The sequence below is a fragment of the Hemiscyllium ocellatum genome, chromosome 24, assembly GCF_020745735.1.
Source record: "Hemiscyllium ocellatum isolate sHemOce1 chromosome 24, sHemOce1.pat.X.cur, whole genome shotgun sequence".
NCBI classification, from domain to species: Eukaryota; Metazoa; Chordata; class Chondrichthyes; order Orectolobiformes; family Hemiscylliidae; genus Hemiscyllium; species Hemiscyllium ocellatum.
Window position 1 is genome coordinate 21,515,199 of NC_083424.1, and position 20,020 is coordinate 21,535,218.

A 20,020-nucleotide genomic window follows, 5' to 3' on the forward strand; every position below is an offset into this window, starting at 1 on the left:
GTACGGAAGGATGTGAACATGTTTAATTAAATAGTTTTAACTGAACTGGAGACAACTGAGCAATTAAAACAAAATCATTCTCGGAATGTTGGCACCACCGTTAATACAAAACTTTATGGCCCGTTGCTGGTTGTACGGTACAGGCCACCCATCCCTCGATCTTGTATGGACCTTTTATCCTAATCAAAGCTCAAACTAACCTACATACCTTACATTTACTATCATCCAATTGCCTATCCAAGAGTTGTTTAAACATCTCTAATATATCCAATTGTACTACCACTGCTAACAGTGTATTCCACACACCCACCATTCTCTGTATAAAGAACCTACCTCTGACATCTCCCCTATAACTCCCCTTCCTTCAATCACCTTAAAATTATGCCCCCTTGTGATAGCCATTTCCACCCTGGAAAAAAGTCTCTGGCTATCCACTCTATCTATGCCTCTCACCATCTTGGACACTTCTATCAAGTCACCTCTCATCCTTCTTCATTCCAATGAGAAAAGCCCTAATTCCATCAAATTTTCTTCATCACACATGTCCTCCAGACCAAGCAGCAACCTGGTAAATTTCCTCTGCAAGCTCCCTACGCTTTCACATCCTTCCTATAATGAGGCCACCAGAACTGAACACAATTGACCAAGTGTGGTCTAACCAGGACACTATAGAGCTGCAGCGTAACCTTGTGGCTCTTAAACTCCTTACCCTTGCTAATGAAAGTCAGCACACCATATGTTTTCTTAACAACCTTATCAACTAGGGTGGCAACTTTGAGGGATCTATGGATGTGGACCCAAGATTTCTCTGTTCCTCCACACTGCCAAGAATCCTGCCATTAACTCTGTAATCTGTATTCAAATTCCATCTTCCAAAATGAATCACTTCACATTTATCCAGGTTGAACTCCATCTCCTGCCACTTCTCAGCCCAGCTCTGCATTCTGTCAATGTCCCATTACAACCTCCAATAGTCCTCCACACTACCCACAATTCTGCCAATCTTTGTGTAATTGGCAAACTTACTAACCCATCCTTTCACTTCCTCATCCAAGTCACTTATACAAAACACAAAGAGTAGGGGTCCCAGAACAGATCCCTGTGGAACACCACTGGTCAGTCAGCTCCAAGCTGAATACTTTCCATCTACTACCACCCTCTGTCTTCTATGGGCTAGCCAATTCTGTAGCCAAATTTCCCTCTATCCCAGGCCTCCTTACTTTATGAATGAGCCTATCATGAGTAACCTCATCACACATCTTGCTAAAAGATGCACACATGTGCATCACACATACATCAGATCCATTGTTCTACCTTCATCAATGTCTTTTGTCACATCCTCAAAGAATTCAGTAAGGCTTGTGAGGCATGACCTGCCCTTCACAAAGCCATGCTGACCGTCTTTAATCAAACTATGCTTTTCCAATTGATCACAAATTATGGCATCAACAATTATGGGGAAAGGGCAGGTACATAGATGTGAGGAATGCCATGATTGTATTAAATGGCAGAGCAGGCTCGAGGGGATGAACAGCCCTCTGTCAGTATTTTATTTGCTGATTTTTTGAAAATTAAATTCAATTTCTCTGACTGCTATACTTGGATTTGAGCTTACATTACCAATGCAATGACAATCTCTCCAAGATCCTAGCCACTCCCCATTCTTCCATAACGTATGAGAAATGATGAAATATAGATTAACAGTGATATTCTACATTCTGAGAGGAAAAAAATGGAACCTGAAATTCTTCTTGTAAATCCATTTGCAAAACAAAACTAACGGTCTATCAATTCCACTGGCAATTATTTAACCAGAGACAGTGACATTTTAAAATATATTAATACTATTTCTTATGCTCTATCCACAGTCAATCTATTTGAATAGATAATTGATTTTTGAATCAAATCCTCTTAAAAAGTTCAGAGTTCACAAAGCCTTGAAAACCATAAATTCATTATTTGATGTTAATCTTTTCAGCAGATCTGCCGAGATTGTACGGGGTAATTTCCTCTGGTGAAGAAACCACTGCCCAAGCTGCAGCAAAGGAGAACAAGGATTTTCACGATCAGGTGGAAGTGGAAAGCAGTCTCTTTGTGACCAGGAAGTAGCTGAGCTTGGTGAGGAGAGGACATCTCATTCAGATCAATTCTGAAAAGTACAGAATACTGGCAGATCGGTTTGATGGCAAATGAAATAGAAAATAAGACAGCATCTCTGGAGATTGGATAGATGAGTGCCTTACTCTCAATATGCCCTCAGTACACTCTCTGTTTTAGCTGTCCTTGATCAGGGGACAGGTGGGCAGAAGTTCTAACTATTGATATTACAACAGCTGCAATACACACCATCATGAAACAAGGTTGGAATAAATAGCTGCTCATGGTCACATTGCTAATCATTGTGCTACGTCTTCAGTGGCAAATGATAAACTCTCCTATCCCATGGCGGGATGTCAATAAACAGGACCCTGTGATGTTAGTTGATGCAGATTATCAACTGGTATTAAGGTGACAGTGATGCTGTAAATGATGAGTTTCTCTGCACTGAGTCCGACCCTTAAAATGTACCTACAGCAGAAACATATTAAAATACTTATATAATCTTGATTGTGCATACTGCACTTCATAAATTAACTCACTGGTAAAGTAATATTTAATTTGTTTCTTACACAGCCTGAAAATGAAAATGTAACTAATTTTCCTACTTCCATTAAAAGATGTAAAATAAACAACTGATTTTATAACTTCTGCTTTCTGTTGACTTTCTTTGATCCAAAGAGTCAATTTCTGCTTTATAATTCGCAGGACAAAATGTGAGTCCCACACAGGAAAATTCCCTTGAGTCCAAAATATAAGTTTTCACATATTGCTGTATTTTGGCATACCTGGTGCTCTGTACCCTTGCTGGTTGCTCATTTTGGTGTTGAAGTATTACGGGAAAGGATGAACTTTTGTTAAATTTTGAATCGGCAAGAGATTTGGAAGGCGCAATGCATGCTTTTGTATTAACCTCATTAATGGACCATGCATAAAATGACTGCTGCATTTATTTGCATTTAGCACAATTCAAGCTAATTCATTCTGGCATAAAATAATTGTGGTTGCATAATGCGTGGTGCTCATGAACGAAGACTGTAAGATCATTCCCATGGTAAGAATTGCATCAATCTGGTCAATGCAAGGTTGCTGGAAAAACCGAATTTGTTCACGAACATCCTTCGGAAAAGAAATCTGCCACCCTATTGGTCTCTCTGACATACAGCAATGGTCTCATAGATGTGAAGACTTTAACAAGGAATGTGCAATAAATACTGTCTTTCTGGTCTTATAAGCATAGAACATAGAACAGACCCTATTGAGCATCATGTCTGAGCTGACCTTAATGCCATTCTAAATTAATCCCATTGCCTGCACATGGTCTGTATCTCTCTATTCCCAATCTGTTCATCTGTTTGTCCAAATGTCTCTTAAACTTTATTATCATATCTATTTCTGCCATATCCCCTGGCAAAGCATTCCAGGCAAAAACAAAGACTGCAGATGCTGGAAACCAGAGTCTAGATTAGAGTGGTGCTAGAAAAGCACATCAGGTCAGGCAGCATCCAAGGAGCAGGAAAATCAACGTTTCAGGCAAAAGCCTTTCATCAGCACAGCATTCCAGGCACCTACCACCTCTGTATAAAACACATGACACACACATCTCCGTTAAACTTCATCCCCCTCACCTCAAACCTCTGCTCCCTAGTATTGGGCATTTCCACCCTGGGAAAAAGACTTTGACTATCCACAATATCCATGCCTCTCAAAATTTTATATACTTCAATCAGGGTGCCCCTCAGATACTGATAAGTCTCATGAACACAATCCAGGTTTATCCAACCTCCCCTTATAGCTAATACTCTTCAATCCAAGTAACATCCCGGTCAACCTCCATTGAACTGTGTCCACAGCCTGCATCTCCTTCCAATAGTGTGGCGACCAGAAGAGCACACAACTGACTGGGAGCAAATACATTCAGGTAAAACCGACTCCGAACAGTGGGATGGATTCAAGAAAGAAGTATAAAGAATATCGTACAAGCATGAACCAACAAAGAAAAGGAGTGTGACCATCAAATCCTGTGAAACCTGGATATCCAGTGATATACAACATTGAATTAAGAGAAAAGGGAGGATTAGATTAGATTCCCTTCAGTGTGGAGACAGATCCTTCAGCCCAACAAGTCCACACTGGCCCTCCAAAGCATAATCCACCCAGACCCATCTCCCTCTGAAGAATGAACCTAACTCTGTGGGCAATTTAGCATAAACAACTAATCTGACCTGCACATCTTTGGACTGTGGGAGGAAACCCATGCAGACACAGGGAGAACTTGCAAACTTCACACAGACAGTCACCCAAGGCTGGGATCAAACCTTGGACCCTGGTGCTGTGAGGCAGCAGTGCTAACCACTGAGCCACTGTGCTGCCCATTATGGCAGATCCTGAAGACTCAAAACAGCAGAAACGTTTAAGGATATACAATGTGCAAGGCGAAACTTATAAAGCAGATTAGAGGACTTAAAAGTGGATGTGCAAAGACACTGGCCCATAAAGTAAAGGAAAATCTTAAGTTGTTTTACAGGCACATAAGGATTAAGAGATAATGAGGTAAAGAGTAAGGCCCATTAAGGACTAGAGTAGCAATTTGTGCATGGAGTCAAAGGATGCAGCTAGGTTCTAAATGAATACTTTGAATTTGTGTTCACTAGTGAGAGGGGTGACAGGTGTATGGAAACAGGACAGATTACTGGGATACAATTAAAGAAATTAAAGGGAGGAGGCTATGGATGGTTTTGCAGGCTTAAATGTAGATACATTTCCAGGGCCAGATGAAATGTATCCCAGGTTGTTTCGTGAGGTATGGGAGGAAATGGCAGGTGTGCCTGCAACATTATTCAACTGCTTTTTGGCCACAGGGGAGGTGCCAGAGGACTGGAGGATAGTCAATGTGAAGGAAAGCCCAAGAAGGGAGCAAGTCTCACCTGCATGCCAAGAACCATTGTTCAGGTCGACGTAGTAAGATTTTCCCCTCAGTTCTCACCCTTTGCTGGTAATTCAAATACCAGTCTAATTCCCCTCCAAGACATCTTATTTTAACTGTGTACTGTGCTGGATATTATTTGCCTGATAGGGTCTTGCCCACAGGTCAGAGAACTTGGGAAGCAGGAAAATCCTTTAGTCTTGGGAGAGATCTGACCATATTAAACTCCTTTCAGCGTCTTAGATGACTATCATTTGGCTTTCCCTATGATTCAGGAGCCTAGCAATGAAAATCTGCTCACCAAGACCTATTGACTAGTCAGAAGCTGGCAGTGCTCCTTAGCACCAGTGGAGTCAGTGGAAACCAGAATTATAGAGTCATAGAGTCGTAGAGATGTACAGCATAGAAACAGACCCTTCAGTCTAACTTGTCCATGCCGACCACATTTCCCAACCCAATCTAGTCCCACCTGCCAGCACCTGGCCCATATCCCTCCAAAGCCTTCCTATTCATATACCCATGTAGATGCCTTTTAAGTGTTGCAATTATACTAGCCTCCACCACTTCCTCTGGCAGCTTATTAGTTTTCCCAGACGCACTCTGATGCCCAGTGATACATGAATTCAACAGCAAAGGCAATGACTGTTAACTCTGTCAGTTAGCAACGCGGGTTTCTTTCTCTCTCTCCTGCACTGACCTCACCATGTGCTTCCTTATTTGGTCTGGGATCTCCAAGGGATTCCGGACCAAAGGTCAGTGAAGATGAGCTTGTGATCAGAGAATGGGAGATGCGAGCAAGTGGTGGGGGTGGGATGGTTTAGAGACAAGGAAAGGACTTGACCTTCTGTTGCCACCTTACTTCCTGACGCTGGTGTGTGATAATGAGGAAGATGCCTATGATTATGCTGGGCTCAGAGTTAATAGATGAAAATGTGTTGCTGGTTAAAGCACAGCAGGTCAGGCAGCATCCAAGGAATAGGAAATTCGACGTTTCGGGCAATAGATTCCAGCTTCTTCCACCCTCTTGCTTAATCAGGGTAGGTCTTGTCAAGAGTCTAATTCAAGGTCTTTCCTGCAATAGACATTGTCACCATAGTTCCTGCCACAGTGGACTGTATTAAATTTAGCCTGGTGTCTTTCAGAGGAGATGTTAAACTAAAACCCTTTCTACCTTTTATGGTGGATTTAAAAGATACTTCAACACGTATTTCAAAGGAGAGAGGCAGTTATCCCTTCTGTCTAGTCAAATATTTATCTCTTAATCAACAACAGAAAATGATATATTATTTGGTCATGATCACGTTTCTGGAGCTTGCTTTGTGTACATTAACCGTGGTTTTTCCAGTATTATAACAGTAAATGCATTTCATTGGTTGTAAATCATACTGACTTTTATGAAAATTGCAATATTTACTCAACTCCTTCATTTTTTCTTTAGGCAGTAGCCACCGTTTGTATTCACAGACGCTGATTTTTAAAATTTTCTTGTGGGACCTGAATGTCACTGGCTGAGCCAACAGTTATTGCTAGTCCCTCGTTGCCCTTTAGAAGGTGGAGGTGAGCTGCCTTCACGAACTACGGCAATCCATGTGGTGTAGATTCGCCCACAATGCCCTTAGAGAGGGAGTTCCAGTATTTTGACCCAGCGACGATGAAGGAGCAGTGACATATTTCCACGTCAGAATAGTGAGTGGCTTGGAGGGAAGGTTGAAGTTGTTGGTATTCCACGTATTAACTACCCTTGTCCTTCTAGGTGGAAGCGGTCTTGAATTTGGGAGGTGCTGTCTAAGGAGCTTCAACAAATTTCTGCAGTGCATCTTGTAGTCAGCACACACTGCTGCTACTGAGCGTCAGTGGTGGAGGGAGTGAATGTTTGTGGATGTGATTCTAATCAAGCGGTCTGATTTGTCCTGGATGGTGTCAAGCTTTTTGAGTGTTGCTAGAGCTACGCTCATTCAGGCAAGTGGATATAACAGAATGAGCCGTGATATGAGGGGAGCAGGACCTGATGCCATTCACTGTTAACCAATTTCCCATGGGCTTTCTTAAATAAGTGTCAGATCCCTGACTGCAGCATGCAAAGTGACTAATGGCTTGATTCAGACAGTCTGTTCTGAATATTGCTCGAACCACCAGGGCATAAGCCATAGTTCAAGCTTCCTTGGGGACCATGATATGACTGTTCAAAAACAGGCAGAGCAAGATCCAACTTACATCCCACAGTTTGGTCAACAAACAATGGCTTCATTTGAATAGCTTCGGTTTAAGTCTTAGCATAGAGTAACATTAATTACAAGGGGTCAAATAGAATGGGGAGTGTTAGATGGCTACTAGAGTATTAAAATGCACCTCTCTGCCTCCTCCACCCCCCAACCCCCATACTCCCCCCACCACGTATCCCCAGTGGTGGGGACTCTGAACTCATCTCTTATTTTAGAATTGCTATTCCCACTGGAAGCTATCTCAAACATGTGTCGGTTACTTTGCAGGTATTTTTATGACTGGGATTTGCAAGTGTATTTTTGTCACAGGATTAGAGGCAGCCTGGGCTCACGCCAAGCCTGGCAGGGAGTTAGCTGCTGAAAACACAGATGTAATGGAAGCCTATCTCTCCTCAGACCCTTATAGGGAGGTTCAGGGCTAGGAGTCTGAGTAAAAAGGTAGTAATTGCATCACCGTGCTTAATGACAGAGCTGTAACTTAACAAGCAAATGGCAAATGGGACACAGAAAATAGTCTGTGAACCTTCTATTCTTGCCCAGCGTTAATGCCAGGCAGAACAGTGAATCTAATATGAGAATCATGTGATTCACAGAGCAGATATTTTATTGGGATATTGTGTGTCTGAAAGACTTCATAGCAGCTTAAGCCTTGCCTCTGTGAATCTGACAACAGAGTAGTGCAGCCATGTGACTGACCATGAGTTATTGCCCTTTTGTGATTGACTGTTCATAGTTTAGTGCAATCCTTGTTTCAAGAAATCAGGAATTAAGATCCCCAGGTTTCTTTGATAATAACTTACAATCCTGAATATCACCTGAGGTTGCTGCCTTTAATGCAGGAATACAGCTGAAGAATTAGGAATTGGGTAGGGTCCCATTTAAGAAGGTGTTGCTCCTTTCATTGGGGCTGATGCTCCATCAATACCAATCACCATCCCTCGGGCCAGCAAGGTGCCTATTTGGCCTCAGCCCGGTGGCAGAGGCCTGGTCATTGTGCCAGGTGGAGGAAGGAGACCTGGGTGGATGTCAGGCCCATAGACATCTTTAATTTCACAGCCCTTTTCATGAAGTGGAACTTTCTCAGTCGGCATGAACATGAAGGAACAGATGAAGGTGGAGGACATCATAGATCTTCAAGCCATTAATATGATCATGGGGAGGGAACCCAACACCCTCACATTAGCAGCCTATGTTGGCTGTAATTGGAGGCCTGTGCAATCAGGGAGGTGGCTAAGATATGACCTGTGTGACGTTGCTACACACTAACAATTTTTAATGTCAAACCCTGGGTGAGGATCCCCAGTTCATTTGTGGCTCCAGATGGGATCCATCAAACTGCTAAGTTCTTTCTTTATTGCCTGTCTTTATTCACCCACTCCCTCGGTTGGTTGCTCAGGGTTAATTTGATAAAAAGATCCCCTCCTTTGTGGATTCCTTTCTTCCAGACTCAAATGAACTCATGTACTAACCAAACCTTCCTGGTCAACCAAGAGTGAGTTTATTTATTCTGAAATGCAAGAATTAGTAATGCAATGCACATATACACAGATTAGAAATAAGAAGTGACTTTAAAAAGATAAAAACTAAAAAAAAACTACAAATCAGTCCTTGAATTATTCACAAAAAACAGATGGTACAACATTGCAGCAATTGCTGTGGAGATTACTGACATCAGGAATATTGGTAAGTGAATTTCGGCTTCATGATACCCAGTTTTGCATGTTTATTGATATACTGTCGTTCTGATGCCTTTTGGCCAATGTTGAACTGAGTCCTATTTCCTTGTGAACTGATTTGCAGCATCTGATTTAGAGAAGGGATAACACAGGGATAACTCGGGGACAGTTCTTTGATGGCAATCCTCCCAGCATACCAGCTTTCAAACCTTGCTTGGTAAACACAAGCGTACTCAGTACCATTAATCCATTTCAATGGACCTTAAACTGGCTTTTTAGCCACTGATTTTGTGCAACCTTCCAAAGAAAGAAACACAAATGTATCTCCAGTTTAGGACTCTCACACTGGCATATTTCCCCACTCCAGCATTCCTTCCAGAACCCACACAGATTATCAATCATAAATTCTATTCTAAATGAGCACCTAGATGCTACGTGTAATTTGTTCGCTTTGCTCTCTAGCTGACACGATGCACCTGGAGACTGCATTAGAAACTCTGATATGTGCTTTGCAGGAATTTTGCCTGAACATGGTCCCTGGAATGAGAACCTTCAGTTACATGGACTGACTGGAAAAGCTGGAGCTGTTGTTCTCAGAGAAGAGAAGGTTGAGAGGAGGTTTGATAGAGGTGTTCAGGATCATGAGAGGTCTGGGCAGGTAGATCGGGAGATACCGTTCCAACTGGCAGAAGAACACAAATTCTGTTTAAGTAATTGACAAATGAAATGGATGTAGCGTGGGTACTTTATGAGTCCAGATACTGCTAAATCCATGAAATGTGCCACTTCAGCAGACTAAGCCTGCATCATTATGCTCCCACGGCTTCTGCCCACCTCTGATGTTTGAGTGTTGGTGTTTATACTGCACTCTTGAGCCTGCTGTATCTAGCTAGAGCACATCTGGTCTGATTCTGCTGCACCTCTACCAATCTAAGCATAATTGCCCCTCACTTTCAGTAAGGCCTATAAAAGCTAATATAGACATGGACATCTTTCTCTCATTCGTTGTGGAATACAGGAAAACAACAACACCCCAGGAATGAGCAGATAGTGGACAAACTAACAAGAACAATTTACTTGCACACCATGAAAAGACCTGAATTCTTCATTGATATTGGATGAAACGAATGATGAAATAGTGACTGATGAAAGTGGGACAGACCAGAAATATCAGAGTCTTCTTCATGAATGATAATTTTCTTTGTACACCATGTGTATGGGGTACCTTGTAAATGGCAAGCAAATGATAATGCAAGCAATTTTTTTTATGGAAAGGAGGGTGTTTGGAAAAATTCAATTGTACACTGCCATTGTCATATGAAGTTAAAAAAATCACACAGTACTAGGTTATATGCCAACAGGTTTATTTGAAAGCATTAGCTTTTGGAATGCTGCTTCTTCATCCGGTGGTTGTGGAGTATAAGATCGTAAGACACAGAATTTATAGCAAATTTTTACAGTGTGATGTAATTGAAATTATATATTGAAAAAGACCTGGATTGATTGTTAAATCTCTCATCTTTTAGAATGGGCATATTGGTTTCAGATCTTTCATATATAAACCCAGACCTTTTTTAAAGTTACATTCTCAAGTGAACTTTAACAATAGGTGCCATGTTGGCTCAGATAATGGATTTATGGTGTGAGGTGCCCTGTGTCAGACTGTCTGTGCCCCAGTGTTCAGACTGATTCTAATCTAAAAAAGGGATTTACAGAATCTTACATGGATTCAAGCAGTTTTATTTTAGAAATAAAACGTAATTCTACAAGTACTAATTCACCCCACAAACTTAGATGTGTGTGTATGCATGTGGGTGTAGGGTGTGTGTGTGTGTGTGTGTGTGCGCGCGCGCGCGCCCGGGGGTATAAGTGTCTGTGATAATGTATGCATGTATATGTGTATGTGTGTGTAAAGGGGTATAAGTCTGTGAGAGAGTGCGTGTGTGAGTATATGTGTGAGCAAAAGAGAGAGCGTGCATATGAGAGACGGTCTGTGTGAGTGTATGGGTCTGTAAGAGTATGTGTGTGTATGTGCGTGTGCGTTTGTTAGTGTCTCAGAGTGTGTCTTGAGTGTGTGTCTGTCTCTGTTTGTGTCTGTGCATATGTATGTGGACACCTGTAGTGGCACATGAACCCAAAGTCCCGGTTGAGGCCATCCACATGGGTACAGAACATGGTTATCAGCCTCTGCTCGGCCACGTTGTGTTCCTTTTGCCTATCCCGAAGTCCACTTTGGAGGATGGTCACCCGAAGATCCGAGGTCAAATGTCCCGGACTGCTGAAGTGTTCTCCAGCTGGAAGGGAACATTCCTGTCTGTTGATTGTTGTGTGGCGTCCATTCATCCATTGCCATAGCCTCTGCTGGTCTCACCAATGTACCATGCCTCAGGGCATCCTTGTGTGCAGTGTATGAGATGGACAACATTGGCCGAGTCACATGAGTACCTGCCACGTACATGGTGGGAGGTGTCCCCACATGTAATGGTGGTATCCGTGTGGACGGTCTGACATGTCTTGCAGTCTCTACCGTGACAAAATTTATGGTGTTGTCCTGAAAGCTGGGCATTTTGCTGCAAACAATGATCTGTTTGAGGTTTGGTGGTTGTTTAAAGGCGAGAAGTGGAGATGTGAGGAAGGTCTTGGCCAGGTGCTCATCCTCATTGATAATGTGTTGCGGGCTGAGAGGAACATGTCATAGTTTTTTGGCTCCTGGGAAGTACTGGACAACGAAGGGAACCCAGTCAGTTGCAGTAACACTCCCACACTCACCCTCTCACAGACTTATACCCCTTTATACTCACACTCACACCACTCCAAGCACACACACACACACATCCACATGTACATACACATATGAGTTTGTGGAGTGAATTTGTACTTGCAGAATTACCTTTTATTTTGCTCAAAAACTGCATGAATCCATGTAAAATTCTGTAAATCTCTTTTTTAGAATAGAATCAGTCTGACCATTGGGGCACAGACAGCCTCACACAGGGCACCTCACACTGTCAGTGCATTATCTGGGCCAACATGGCATCTATTATTAAATTTAACTTGAGAACGTAACTTTAAGAAAGTTTTGGGATTTACCTATGAAAAACCAAATTGCCCATAGTGTTAGGTCAATTAGTACGAGGAAATGGGTCTGGGTGGGTTACTCTTTGGAGGGTTGGTGTGGACTGGTTGGGCTGAATGGCCTGTTTCCACAGTGTAGGGAATCTAATCTAATCTAAACTGAAACCAAAATGCCCATTCTAAAAGTTGAGAAACTTAACAAACAATCCAGGTCTTTTTCAATATATAATTTCAGTTACATCACTGTAAACTTTTGCTATAAATTCTGTGTCTCATGATTTTGTACGCCACAACCACCTGATGAAGGAGCAGCGCTCCAAAAGCTAGTGTGCTTCCAATTAAACCTGTTGGACTATAACCTGGTATTGTGTGATTTTTAACTTTGTACACCCCAGTCCAGCACCAGTACCTCCAAATGATTGTCATATGACCCCCTTCATCTGCTGTAAGTTACTTTCACTTTTAAAGTTGTAGCCACTAAATACAATCCTTGAAACAGATTTGGCCACTGAAGACCAGGAATAATTGACAGAACCTGTAGCATGTATTTGCTCATCAGTTGCATTGAAGCCCAAAAGTGACATTTAGCCCAACAGTGTAATGAGGAGAAAGTGAGGACTGCAGATGCTGGAAATCAGAGCTGAAAATGTGTTGCTGGAAAACCGCAGCAGGTCAGGCAGCATCCAAGGAGCAGGAGAATCGACGTTTCGGGTATGAACCCTTCATCATCCCTGAAGAAGGGCTCATGCCCGAAACATTGATTCTCCTGCTCCTTGGATGCTATCTGACCTGCTGCACTTTTCCAGCAACACATTTTCAACAGTGTAATTAGGCAATTTCACAAACATAGACCTAGTCCCCCAATAACCCACATTGTAAGGCACTTGAACCCTCAAATGCAGCAGGTACACAAGGGTTCTTTGGGATGTCGGAGTTGTGGAAGTTCCCAGGGTACCAGGTGTAAGATATGGAGCCAGTGATCATTGATCACTTGCACATTGATGGAATTGAAGCCCTTCCTATTGATGAACTCCACTGTAGTGTGAAATGGCTTTCTCAACATGATGTGTTTGCAGTTGATGGTGCTCTGTCTCTGGGGAGCCTGCTATGTTACTGAGTCATAATGCCTGGGCTGTTAACACTGACCATGTCATGGGGGAATGAAATTAATTAGTGTGATCCTGTACAAATAACTTCAGCCATTGTCTTGGTGCATTTGTGGGTGGAAAGTCTGAGAGATCTGACATACGTTCCATGGGGTTCCATGGAATGAGCCAGTCAATGCAGCTGTTATTTCATGGCCACTAACCTAGGATAGCTACCAACTCTGTCAGGTCTTACGTATTGATCTAGTAGCTGGCACAGTATAGGTGTGGTGTCCCAGGATGCATGGAACCTCAGCAGACACTATGTCTCTTCATCCAGGGGAAACGGTATTGAGGGTAAAAGAATCTGGACCTCCTGCATCTTCAGCATTATCCTGAGGAGCCTTTCAGCTACAAGCTTTCTAAGTGCTGGAGACTCTTCAGCTACTGCCCAAGTAGTTTTAGCTCCAGGGTTTACTGGTGCATCTGCTTCTCCTCCATCTCCTTCCACCTTTACAATGCGGCCCTGTGAGTATAACAAATCCTGTGGCTGGATATATCAGTGATGCTTGCAGTGAGCCTGAGTCGGGAAGATAAGGAACAGACGGGGCTTGTAGTTATGAGAAGAGTTAGTGCTTGCGCACCCCATAAATGATGGCTAAACACATTCCACCATACAATGAGACATGCAGCGTTCCAACAGGAAGGCCTGTACATTGAACTATCATAGCATTTTGACGCAGAGACTTACGTGGAAAAGTTTCTCCCCCAGTCATTTGGCAAATACACAGCAGCAAAGCAAGTGTTCCATAAATACTTAACCTTCCAGCCCCATATCACCCAGGAAAGGCATCAGTGCATACATGACAGTCTTGCATCAAACTCACTGCTGTGGTGGAGAGGGATTTGGTTCTCTATCCCTTTGCATGTTTGGCTGCCTTGCATCAAATGTGTACACTTTGGCTGACAGCTACATCTTGTCAGGTTGGCTGGGATTATCTCTGGAACATGGATATGCTCACCTGCAGTTTGCAAGGACCAGTGACATTTTGGACATTAATTGTGGTCAGTATTTGCCACCCACATATGTGTACACTGCATGCATTTCACACACATGATGATATGATTGCAAACGATGTGAACATGCATTCTCCAGGGACACAGGTTCAATTCCTGCCTCGGACAACTATCTCTGTGGAGTTGGCACATTCTCCCCATGTCTGCATGGATTTCCTTCAGGTGCTCCGGTTTCCTCCCACAGTCCAAAGATGTGCAGGTTAAGTGAATTAGCCATGCTACATTGCCTGTAGTGCTAGGTGCATTAGTCAGGGGTAAATGTAGCAGAAGGGGTCCTGGTGTGTTACTCTTTGGTGGGTCGGTGTGGACTGTAGGGAATCTAATCTAATCAAGGCTGATGCAATTGTCCCTTGAAGGACCTGTCACACTAGAGTGGAGCTTACGCTTCTGACCATCAGACTGATGCTGATTATGTTCTTCCTGCATGTTGTTCAAGGCCGTTTTCAGTTGAAGTTTACTTTAAGTGTCCAGGTCACGTTGGACACTGTGAGTGCAGGATTTGGCCTGGTCATCAGCTCCAAAGTGCAGCATTATAGCGCAGAAGCATATTGTAAGTATATCAGAGATATGCTACATTGGTAAAAGTGCTGGATGATGTACAGATGTCAGATTTCAATGCCCATGGATGTAGAGTGAGCACAGCCGGTGTCCTGGAGTGTGCTCCGAAATGTTGGGTCAGGTTGTCCAAGATGCTAGTCCAGAGAAGCATGAAGCAAGCTGGAGTCACTAGGTACCTGCTCTCATGTTCATTTCAGGAATCCTCAGTGCCTAGTTCCCAGCAATTCTGTGGTATGATAGGGACCTGCATATTAATGAGGTGAGATTCAGTGTTGAGAGAGACGATGAAGAAAGATTCTTTTTAGTAACCATCATGACACTCCATGGCAAAAATATCGTTTCGAAGCCTGGGATTCTGGCGGATAATGCAACTAATTGCTCCAAAGTCAAGATTCTCCCAGATTTCTGACCATAGCTCATGTTGTTCAGGGCATTATAAGATTCTGCCCAAGGATTTTAAATAGAAGACAAGGGGACATTGCAGATGCTCCAAATATCATCTTCCAAAATTCTCCTGATCTGGAAACATTCTACTAGATTAGAAAATTACACATGCCACTGTTTTAAAAAAATGAGAAAGGGAATGCAGGGAATTACTTCCCAGTTAGCCAAGCATCTGCTGTTGGGAAATTTCTGGGGTGTGTAATGAGTGACTGAACGCCTTGAAAATTGTCGACTGACCAGTGAGAGCTTGCATGGATTTGAAAAGGATAAGTCACATTTGACAAATCTCATTGGTTTTCTTTTGAGAAGGTAACTAAAATAACGAACATGGACAATGTATATGCATATAATTTATATGGAGTTCCAGAATGAATTTGACAAAGCCTCATATAAAAAATTGTTAGTCAACATTGAAACTTTTGAATTGAATGCTTATTGATGTCTAAGTTAGGAAATTGGCTGAGTGATAGGAGACAGAGAATGGGGAGAATGGACAGGCACTGACAGGATATGATGCACAGGGATCTGATCTTGATTCATGAGGATCTGATCAACCATTCCATGTATTTACTAACAATGTTGATAGTAGGATAGAAAGCATATATCAAAGTTTGTTGACACATAGACAGGTAGAATTATCAATGGAAGCCAGAACATTGATTAATGAAGTGAACAGACAAAACTGTGGCTATATTGGCAAAAATGAGGTAATCCATTTTAGAATTAAAAAGGATAGAGCAGTTTCTAAATGACAAAAAGTCAAAAGTAACAGATGTCCAAAGAAACCTCGGGTCCAGGTACACAGATTAATAAAATGTCATAGCTAGCTTCAGAAGATAATCAAAAAGGTGACTGCAGATGCTGTTGACATAAGCCTGAGAGCTACCTTTCTGTTGTTCCTTCATGGGATTTGGGCTTTGCTGGCTCAGCTGGTTTTTATAGTTGGAAGAATTAAGCCTTGTTTGAGGTATATCACACCCTGGTCAGACCACACCTGGACTTATGTGAGCAGTTCTGCGCATCACACTTTCAGAAGGAAATATTGGCTTTGGTATAGACTTTCTCAAAATTATACCTGGATTTCAAGAGTGAAAGTATGAGGAAAGGTTACACAAGCTAGTATAGTATTTCCTGAAATTTAAAAGATTATGAGGTGACTTTATCAATATGATTAAAATTTTAAGTAAGTACTGATGATTGCTGCTGGTTGGGAAGTCTAGGATGAGGAGGCACAGTCAAAACATTAGAGGAAGATAATTTAATAGTATAATTAGAAAACATTCTTTAACAAGAAGGATGATAGGGTTTGGAATTCCATTTTGCAGAGAATAATAGATGGGAAATCAATTGTTAATTTTAAAACTGAAATTGATAGATTTTTGGATATGGGACAATGACATGGAAATGGAGTTCAGTCACAGATGAAACATGAACTAACTGAATGGCAGAACAGGCTCAAGGAGCTGGTGAGTATTTCTATTCCTATGGTCCCATGTTCCTACATCTTGTTAGGCCACAAACTGTAACATAAAAGTAACAGACACATAATAGCAGAAAAGATAAAGAATAGTGATAGACATTTGATCACTTATAGTCACACAGTCACAGAGAGAAATGCAGTCTAACGGAGTAATCTGCAACACCAAATACAGACAAGCATGCAGTGAATGAGCCCATACTGTGGCACAGAATTATTCTGAAGTGTCTATAGTTATTCCGGTACTCACCCTTCTGAAATAGTGCACTCCTGTGGAATCCGTCTGCTCTCCTCTTCTTTTATTGTTTGACTATCTTGGTGTTGTAAAAAGCTCCAATTTTCTCCTGAGAGTGCAGCACAATGGGTTCATTCATTGACTTCTACTATGAAAATGCCACTTCCTATTCAGTCACAGGCCGATTTTGTTATGTTGGGTAATGATGTTATTGGTTGTTATTGTGCCCAGTAAAGTTCAGTCCAGGTCTCTGAATGACATTGCATTCAAAAATGTGGAGCACAGTGAATTGGTTTCTTCCTCGCAGGTTGTGGGCCTCTTTTAATACTGACTGAGTGTTATTACGTCCTGAGGGAGGCTGGAGAGCAGACACTCCTTCACCCCTCCCAACTAATGTACGGTTCACAATTGTTTTAAACAGTGAAACATAAGTTCTACAGATGGTTTTATTTTTGAGTGCATTGGTGTGGGACTGACCATGCCATGCTAAAAGTTGCCTGGTGCTGATCTTGATGGGTGCAGGTAGTTTTTCTGAGTCCACAGTGAGGTCTGGTGGATTGCGAAGGGGTACAAGTTTTACTGTTTAACCAATAGCCATTGACTCAAACAGGAACGTGCGTATGTATATTTTATAGAAGGACCAAATCAGGGTTAAATCTCCATGCTTGAATTCTTACAGTGGCACTTTCTAACTACAGTCAGCTAGTCCCTGTTCTCCTTTCACTGTAATACTTCTTGAGCAGTTAATCCCTTATTGCTTAATGTCCTTATCCTCACTAAAACCCATCATTAGTCCCCATCTTCACACAAAGGTCCAAGGGATATACACCTTAAGGTGTATGGCACACATGACGTGCATGGTTTTACCATTTATTGCTCCTCTGTTGCCCTGTCCAAAACAAAAGCAGGCAGGTTATAACCACAGTCTTTGAAATGACCCTGAACTCCTATGTCCTCTCCTTTGCAACAACTATCTTCTTCCAACTCTGTGATATTATCTGTCACTCACCTGGTTTCAGCTTATTAATATTGAGATCCACATCATTGTCTTTGTCACCTCCAGACATGAGCGTCCCACCATATCGCTGGCTGATCTCTATGCCTCTTCCAGAAATGTGAGCTCATTTGAAATTCTGCAGCCCATGTACCAACCCACGCTATGTGCCAATCACATATTGTCACTGACACCTCGCTTCTAGCCTGTCGCCACACTGATTTAAAAATGTTTGTCCCAATGTGCAGATCCCTCTTGGATTCAATTTTCTACAGTTCTGTAACTGGTTTTCTCTATAAGAGTAGGAAACAGAGTATGGGGCAGTTTCTGGGTACCAAACCCAATCCAACAGAGGATATAATCACACCATGAATAGCACAAAGCATTGCCTTCTTTGGCATGAAGACAAATCTCTGTCCAATTAAGGGCAATAGGCAGGCAGGATATTAGTGACAAAGAGAGTTCTTCAACATGAAGATGTCTTGTCCCTAAAAAAAAACATTAATTAAAAACAGTTTGTTTCACCCGGGATGAGAGAACACCTCTATAGGATGACAATAGCCTGTTCTCATACCCAGGTAGGTACATAAGATGGGTTCCCGATTCCAGGCACATAACCTGGTGCCCAGGGGTGTGGGAAACTGAGAAATCCCACCTCACTTCATTTTATTTCAGTCAATAAAGCTTTTAATAAGCCTAACCGGCAAGTGGAGGGGATGTTGTGGGAAGTCATGCTAGTTCCAATCGCCAAATATAACAACGAACAGAAAGTGCTGGAGAACTCAATGGGCCTTGTGGCATTTGTGGAGATAAAAACAGAACTAACATTTCGAGTCTGATACGACCCTTCTTCAAAATCGAAGAAGTGCCTTTATGTGCAATCTGTTGGAACCCTTAAACATGCATTACTTGAAACAAGATGCCAAAGTGGAGCAGCTGAAAATGTATGGATTTTCAGAGCTTTCAGAGAGCCAGCCACTGAAAGAAACAGCAAGCAAGAGGTGAAAAAACAGCAACTTTAAATTACAGAGTGAGCCAAAGTGTTTGTACATTTTCCACTCCCTGCAGACAGACTTAGAATTTCCTCTGCTCTCAGTGACAAAACTGTTAATGAGTAATAGAACTAATTAAAAAAGAAATCCCGAGCATATACAAGTTGCAACCCTACTAGTAATGCTGTGGAAAGAATGTCACAAGCTGCTTGAAGCCTCAATCTCACTGAGTTGTAAAAAAGCCAGACAGGGAAGATTTTGAAAGCTTTGAAGACACATTTTGAATTGATATTAATGTTATGAATGAATGGTATGTGTTCAAGATCAGAGCTCAGGGAGAAATGGAGACCATTGATTAATAAGTGACTGCACTGATACACCCAATAGAATCCTGAGGGTTTGGACAGCTGGAAGATTATTTCATCAGGGGTAAGATTGGCTTAGGCACAAGGGATCTTGCTGTGAGAACACATAGAGTCATAGAGATGTACAGCATGGAAACAGACCCTTCGGTCCAACCCGTCCATGCCAACCAGATATCCCAACCCAATCTAGTCCCACCTGCCTGCACCCAGCCAATATTCCTCCAAACCCTTCCTATTCATATACCCATCCAAATGCCTCTTAAAAGTTGCAATTGAACCAGCCTCCCCCACATCCTCTGGCAGCTCATTCCATACACGTACCACTCTCTGCATGAAAAAGTTGCCCCTTATATCCCTTTTATATCTTTCCCCTCTCACCCTAAACCTATGCCCTCTAGTTCTGGACTCCCCGACTCCAGGGAAAATACTTTGTCTATTTAACCTATCCATGCCCCTCATAATTTTGTAAACCTCTATAAGGTCACCCCTCAGCCTCCGACGCTCCAGGGAAAACAGCCCCAGCCTGTTCAGCCTCTCCCTAAAACTCAAATCCTCCAACCCTGGCAACATCCTTATAAATCTTTCCAAAAGGAAGGAGACCAGAATTGCATGCGATATTCCAATAGTGGCCTAAACAATGTCCTGTACAGCCGCAACATGACCTCCCAACTCCTGTACTCAATACTCTGACCAATAAAGGAAGGCATACCAAATGCCTTCTTCACTATCCCCTTTCAAGGAGCTATGAACCTGCACTCCAAGGTCTCTTTGTTCAGCAACACTCCCTAGGACCTTAC

General features: G+C 42.3%; 1 protein-coding gene across 2 annotated transcripts in view; it reads left to right on the forward strand.

Annotated features, from left to right (window-relative positions):
* LOC132827096 (transcriptional activator MN1-like) overlaps window positions 1–2,669 on the forward strand; it is a 133,195-nt gene extending 130,526 nt beyond the window's left edge. The window contains exon 3 of one of the 2 annotated variants that reach the window (XM_060843573.1): window positions 1,979–2,669. The gene's annotated coding sequence lies outside the window, so the exon portion shown is untranslated. The remainder of the gene's footprint in view (window positions 1–1,978) is intronic. The other variant, XM_060843574.1, reaches the window with a different exon arrangement.
* The last annotated feature ends 17,351 nt before the right edge of the window (window positions 2,670–20,020 follow it).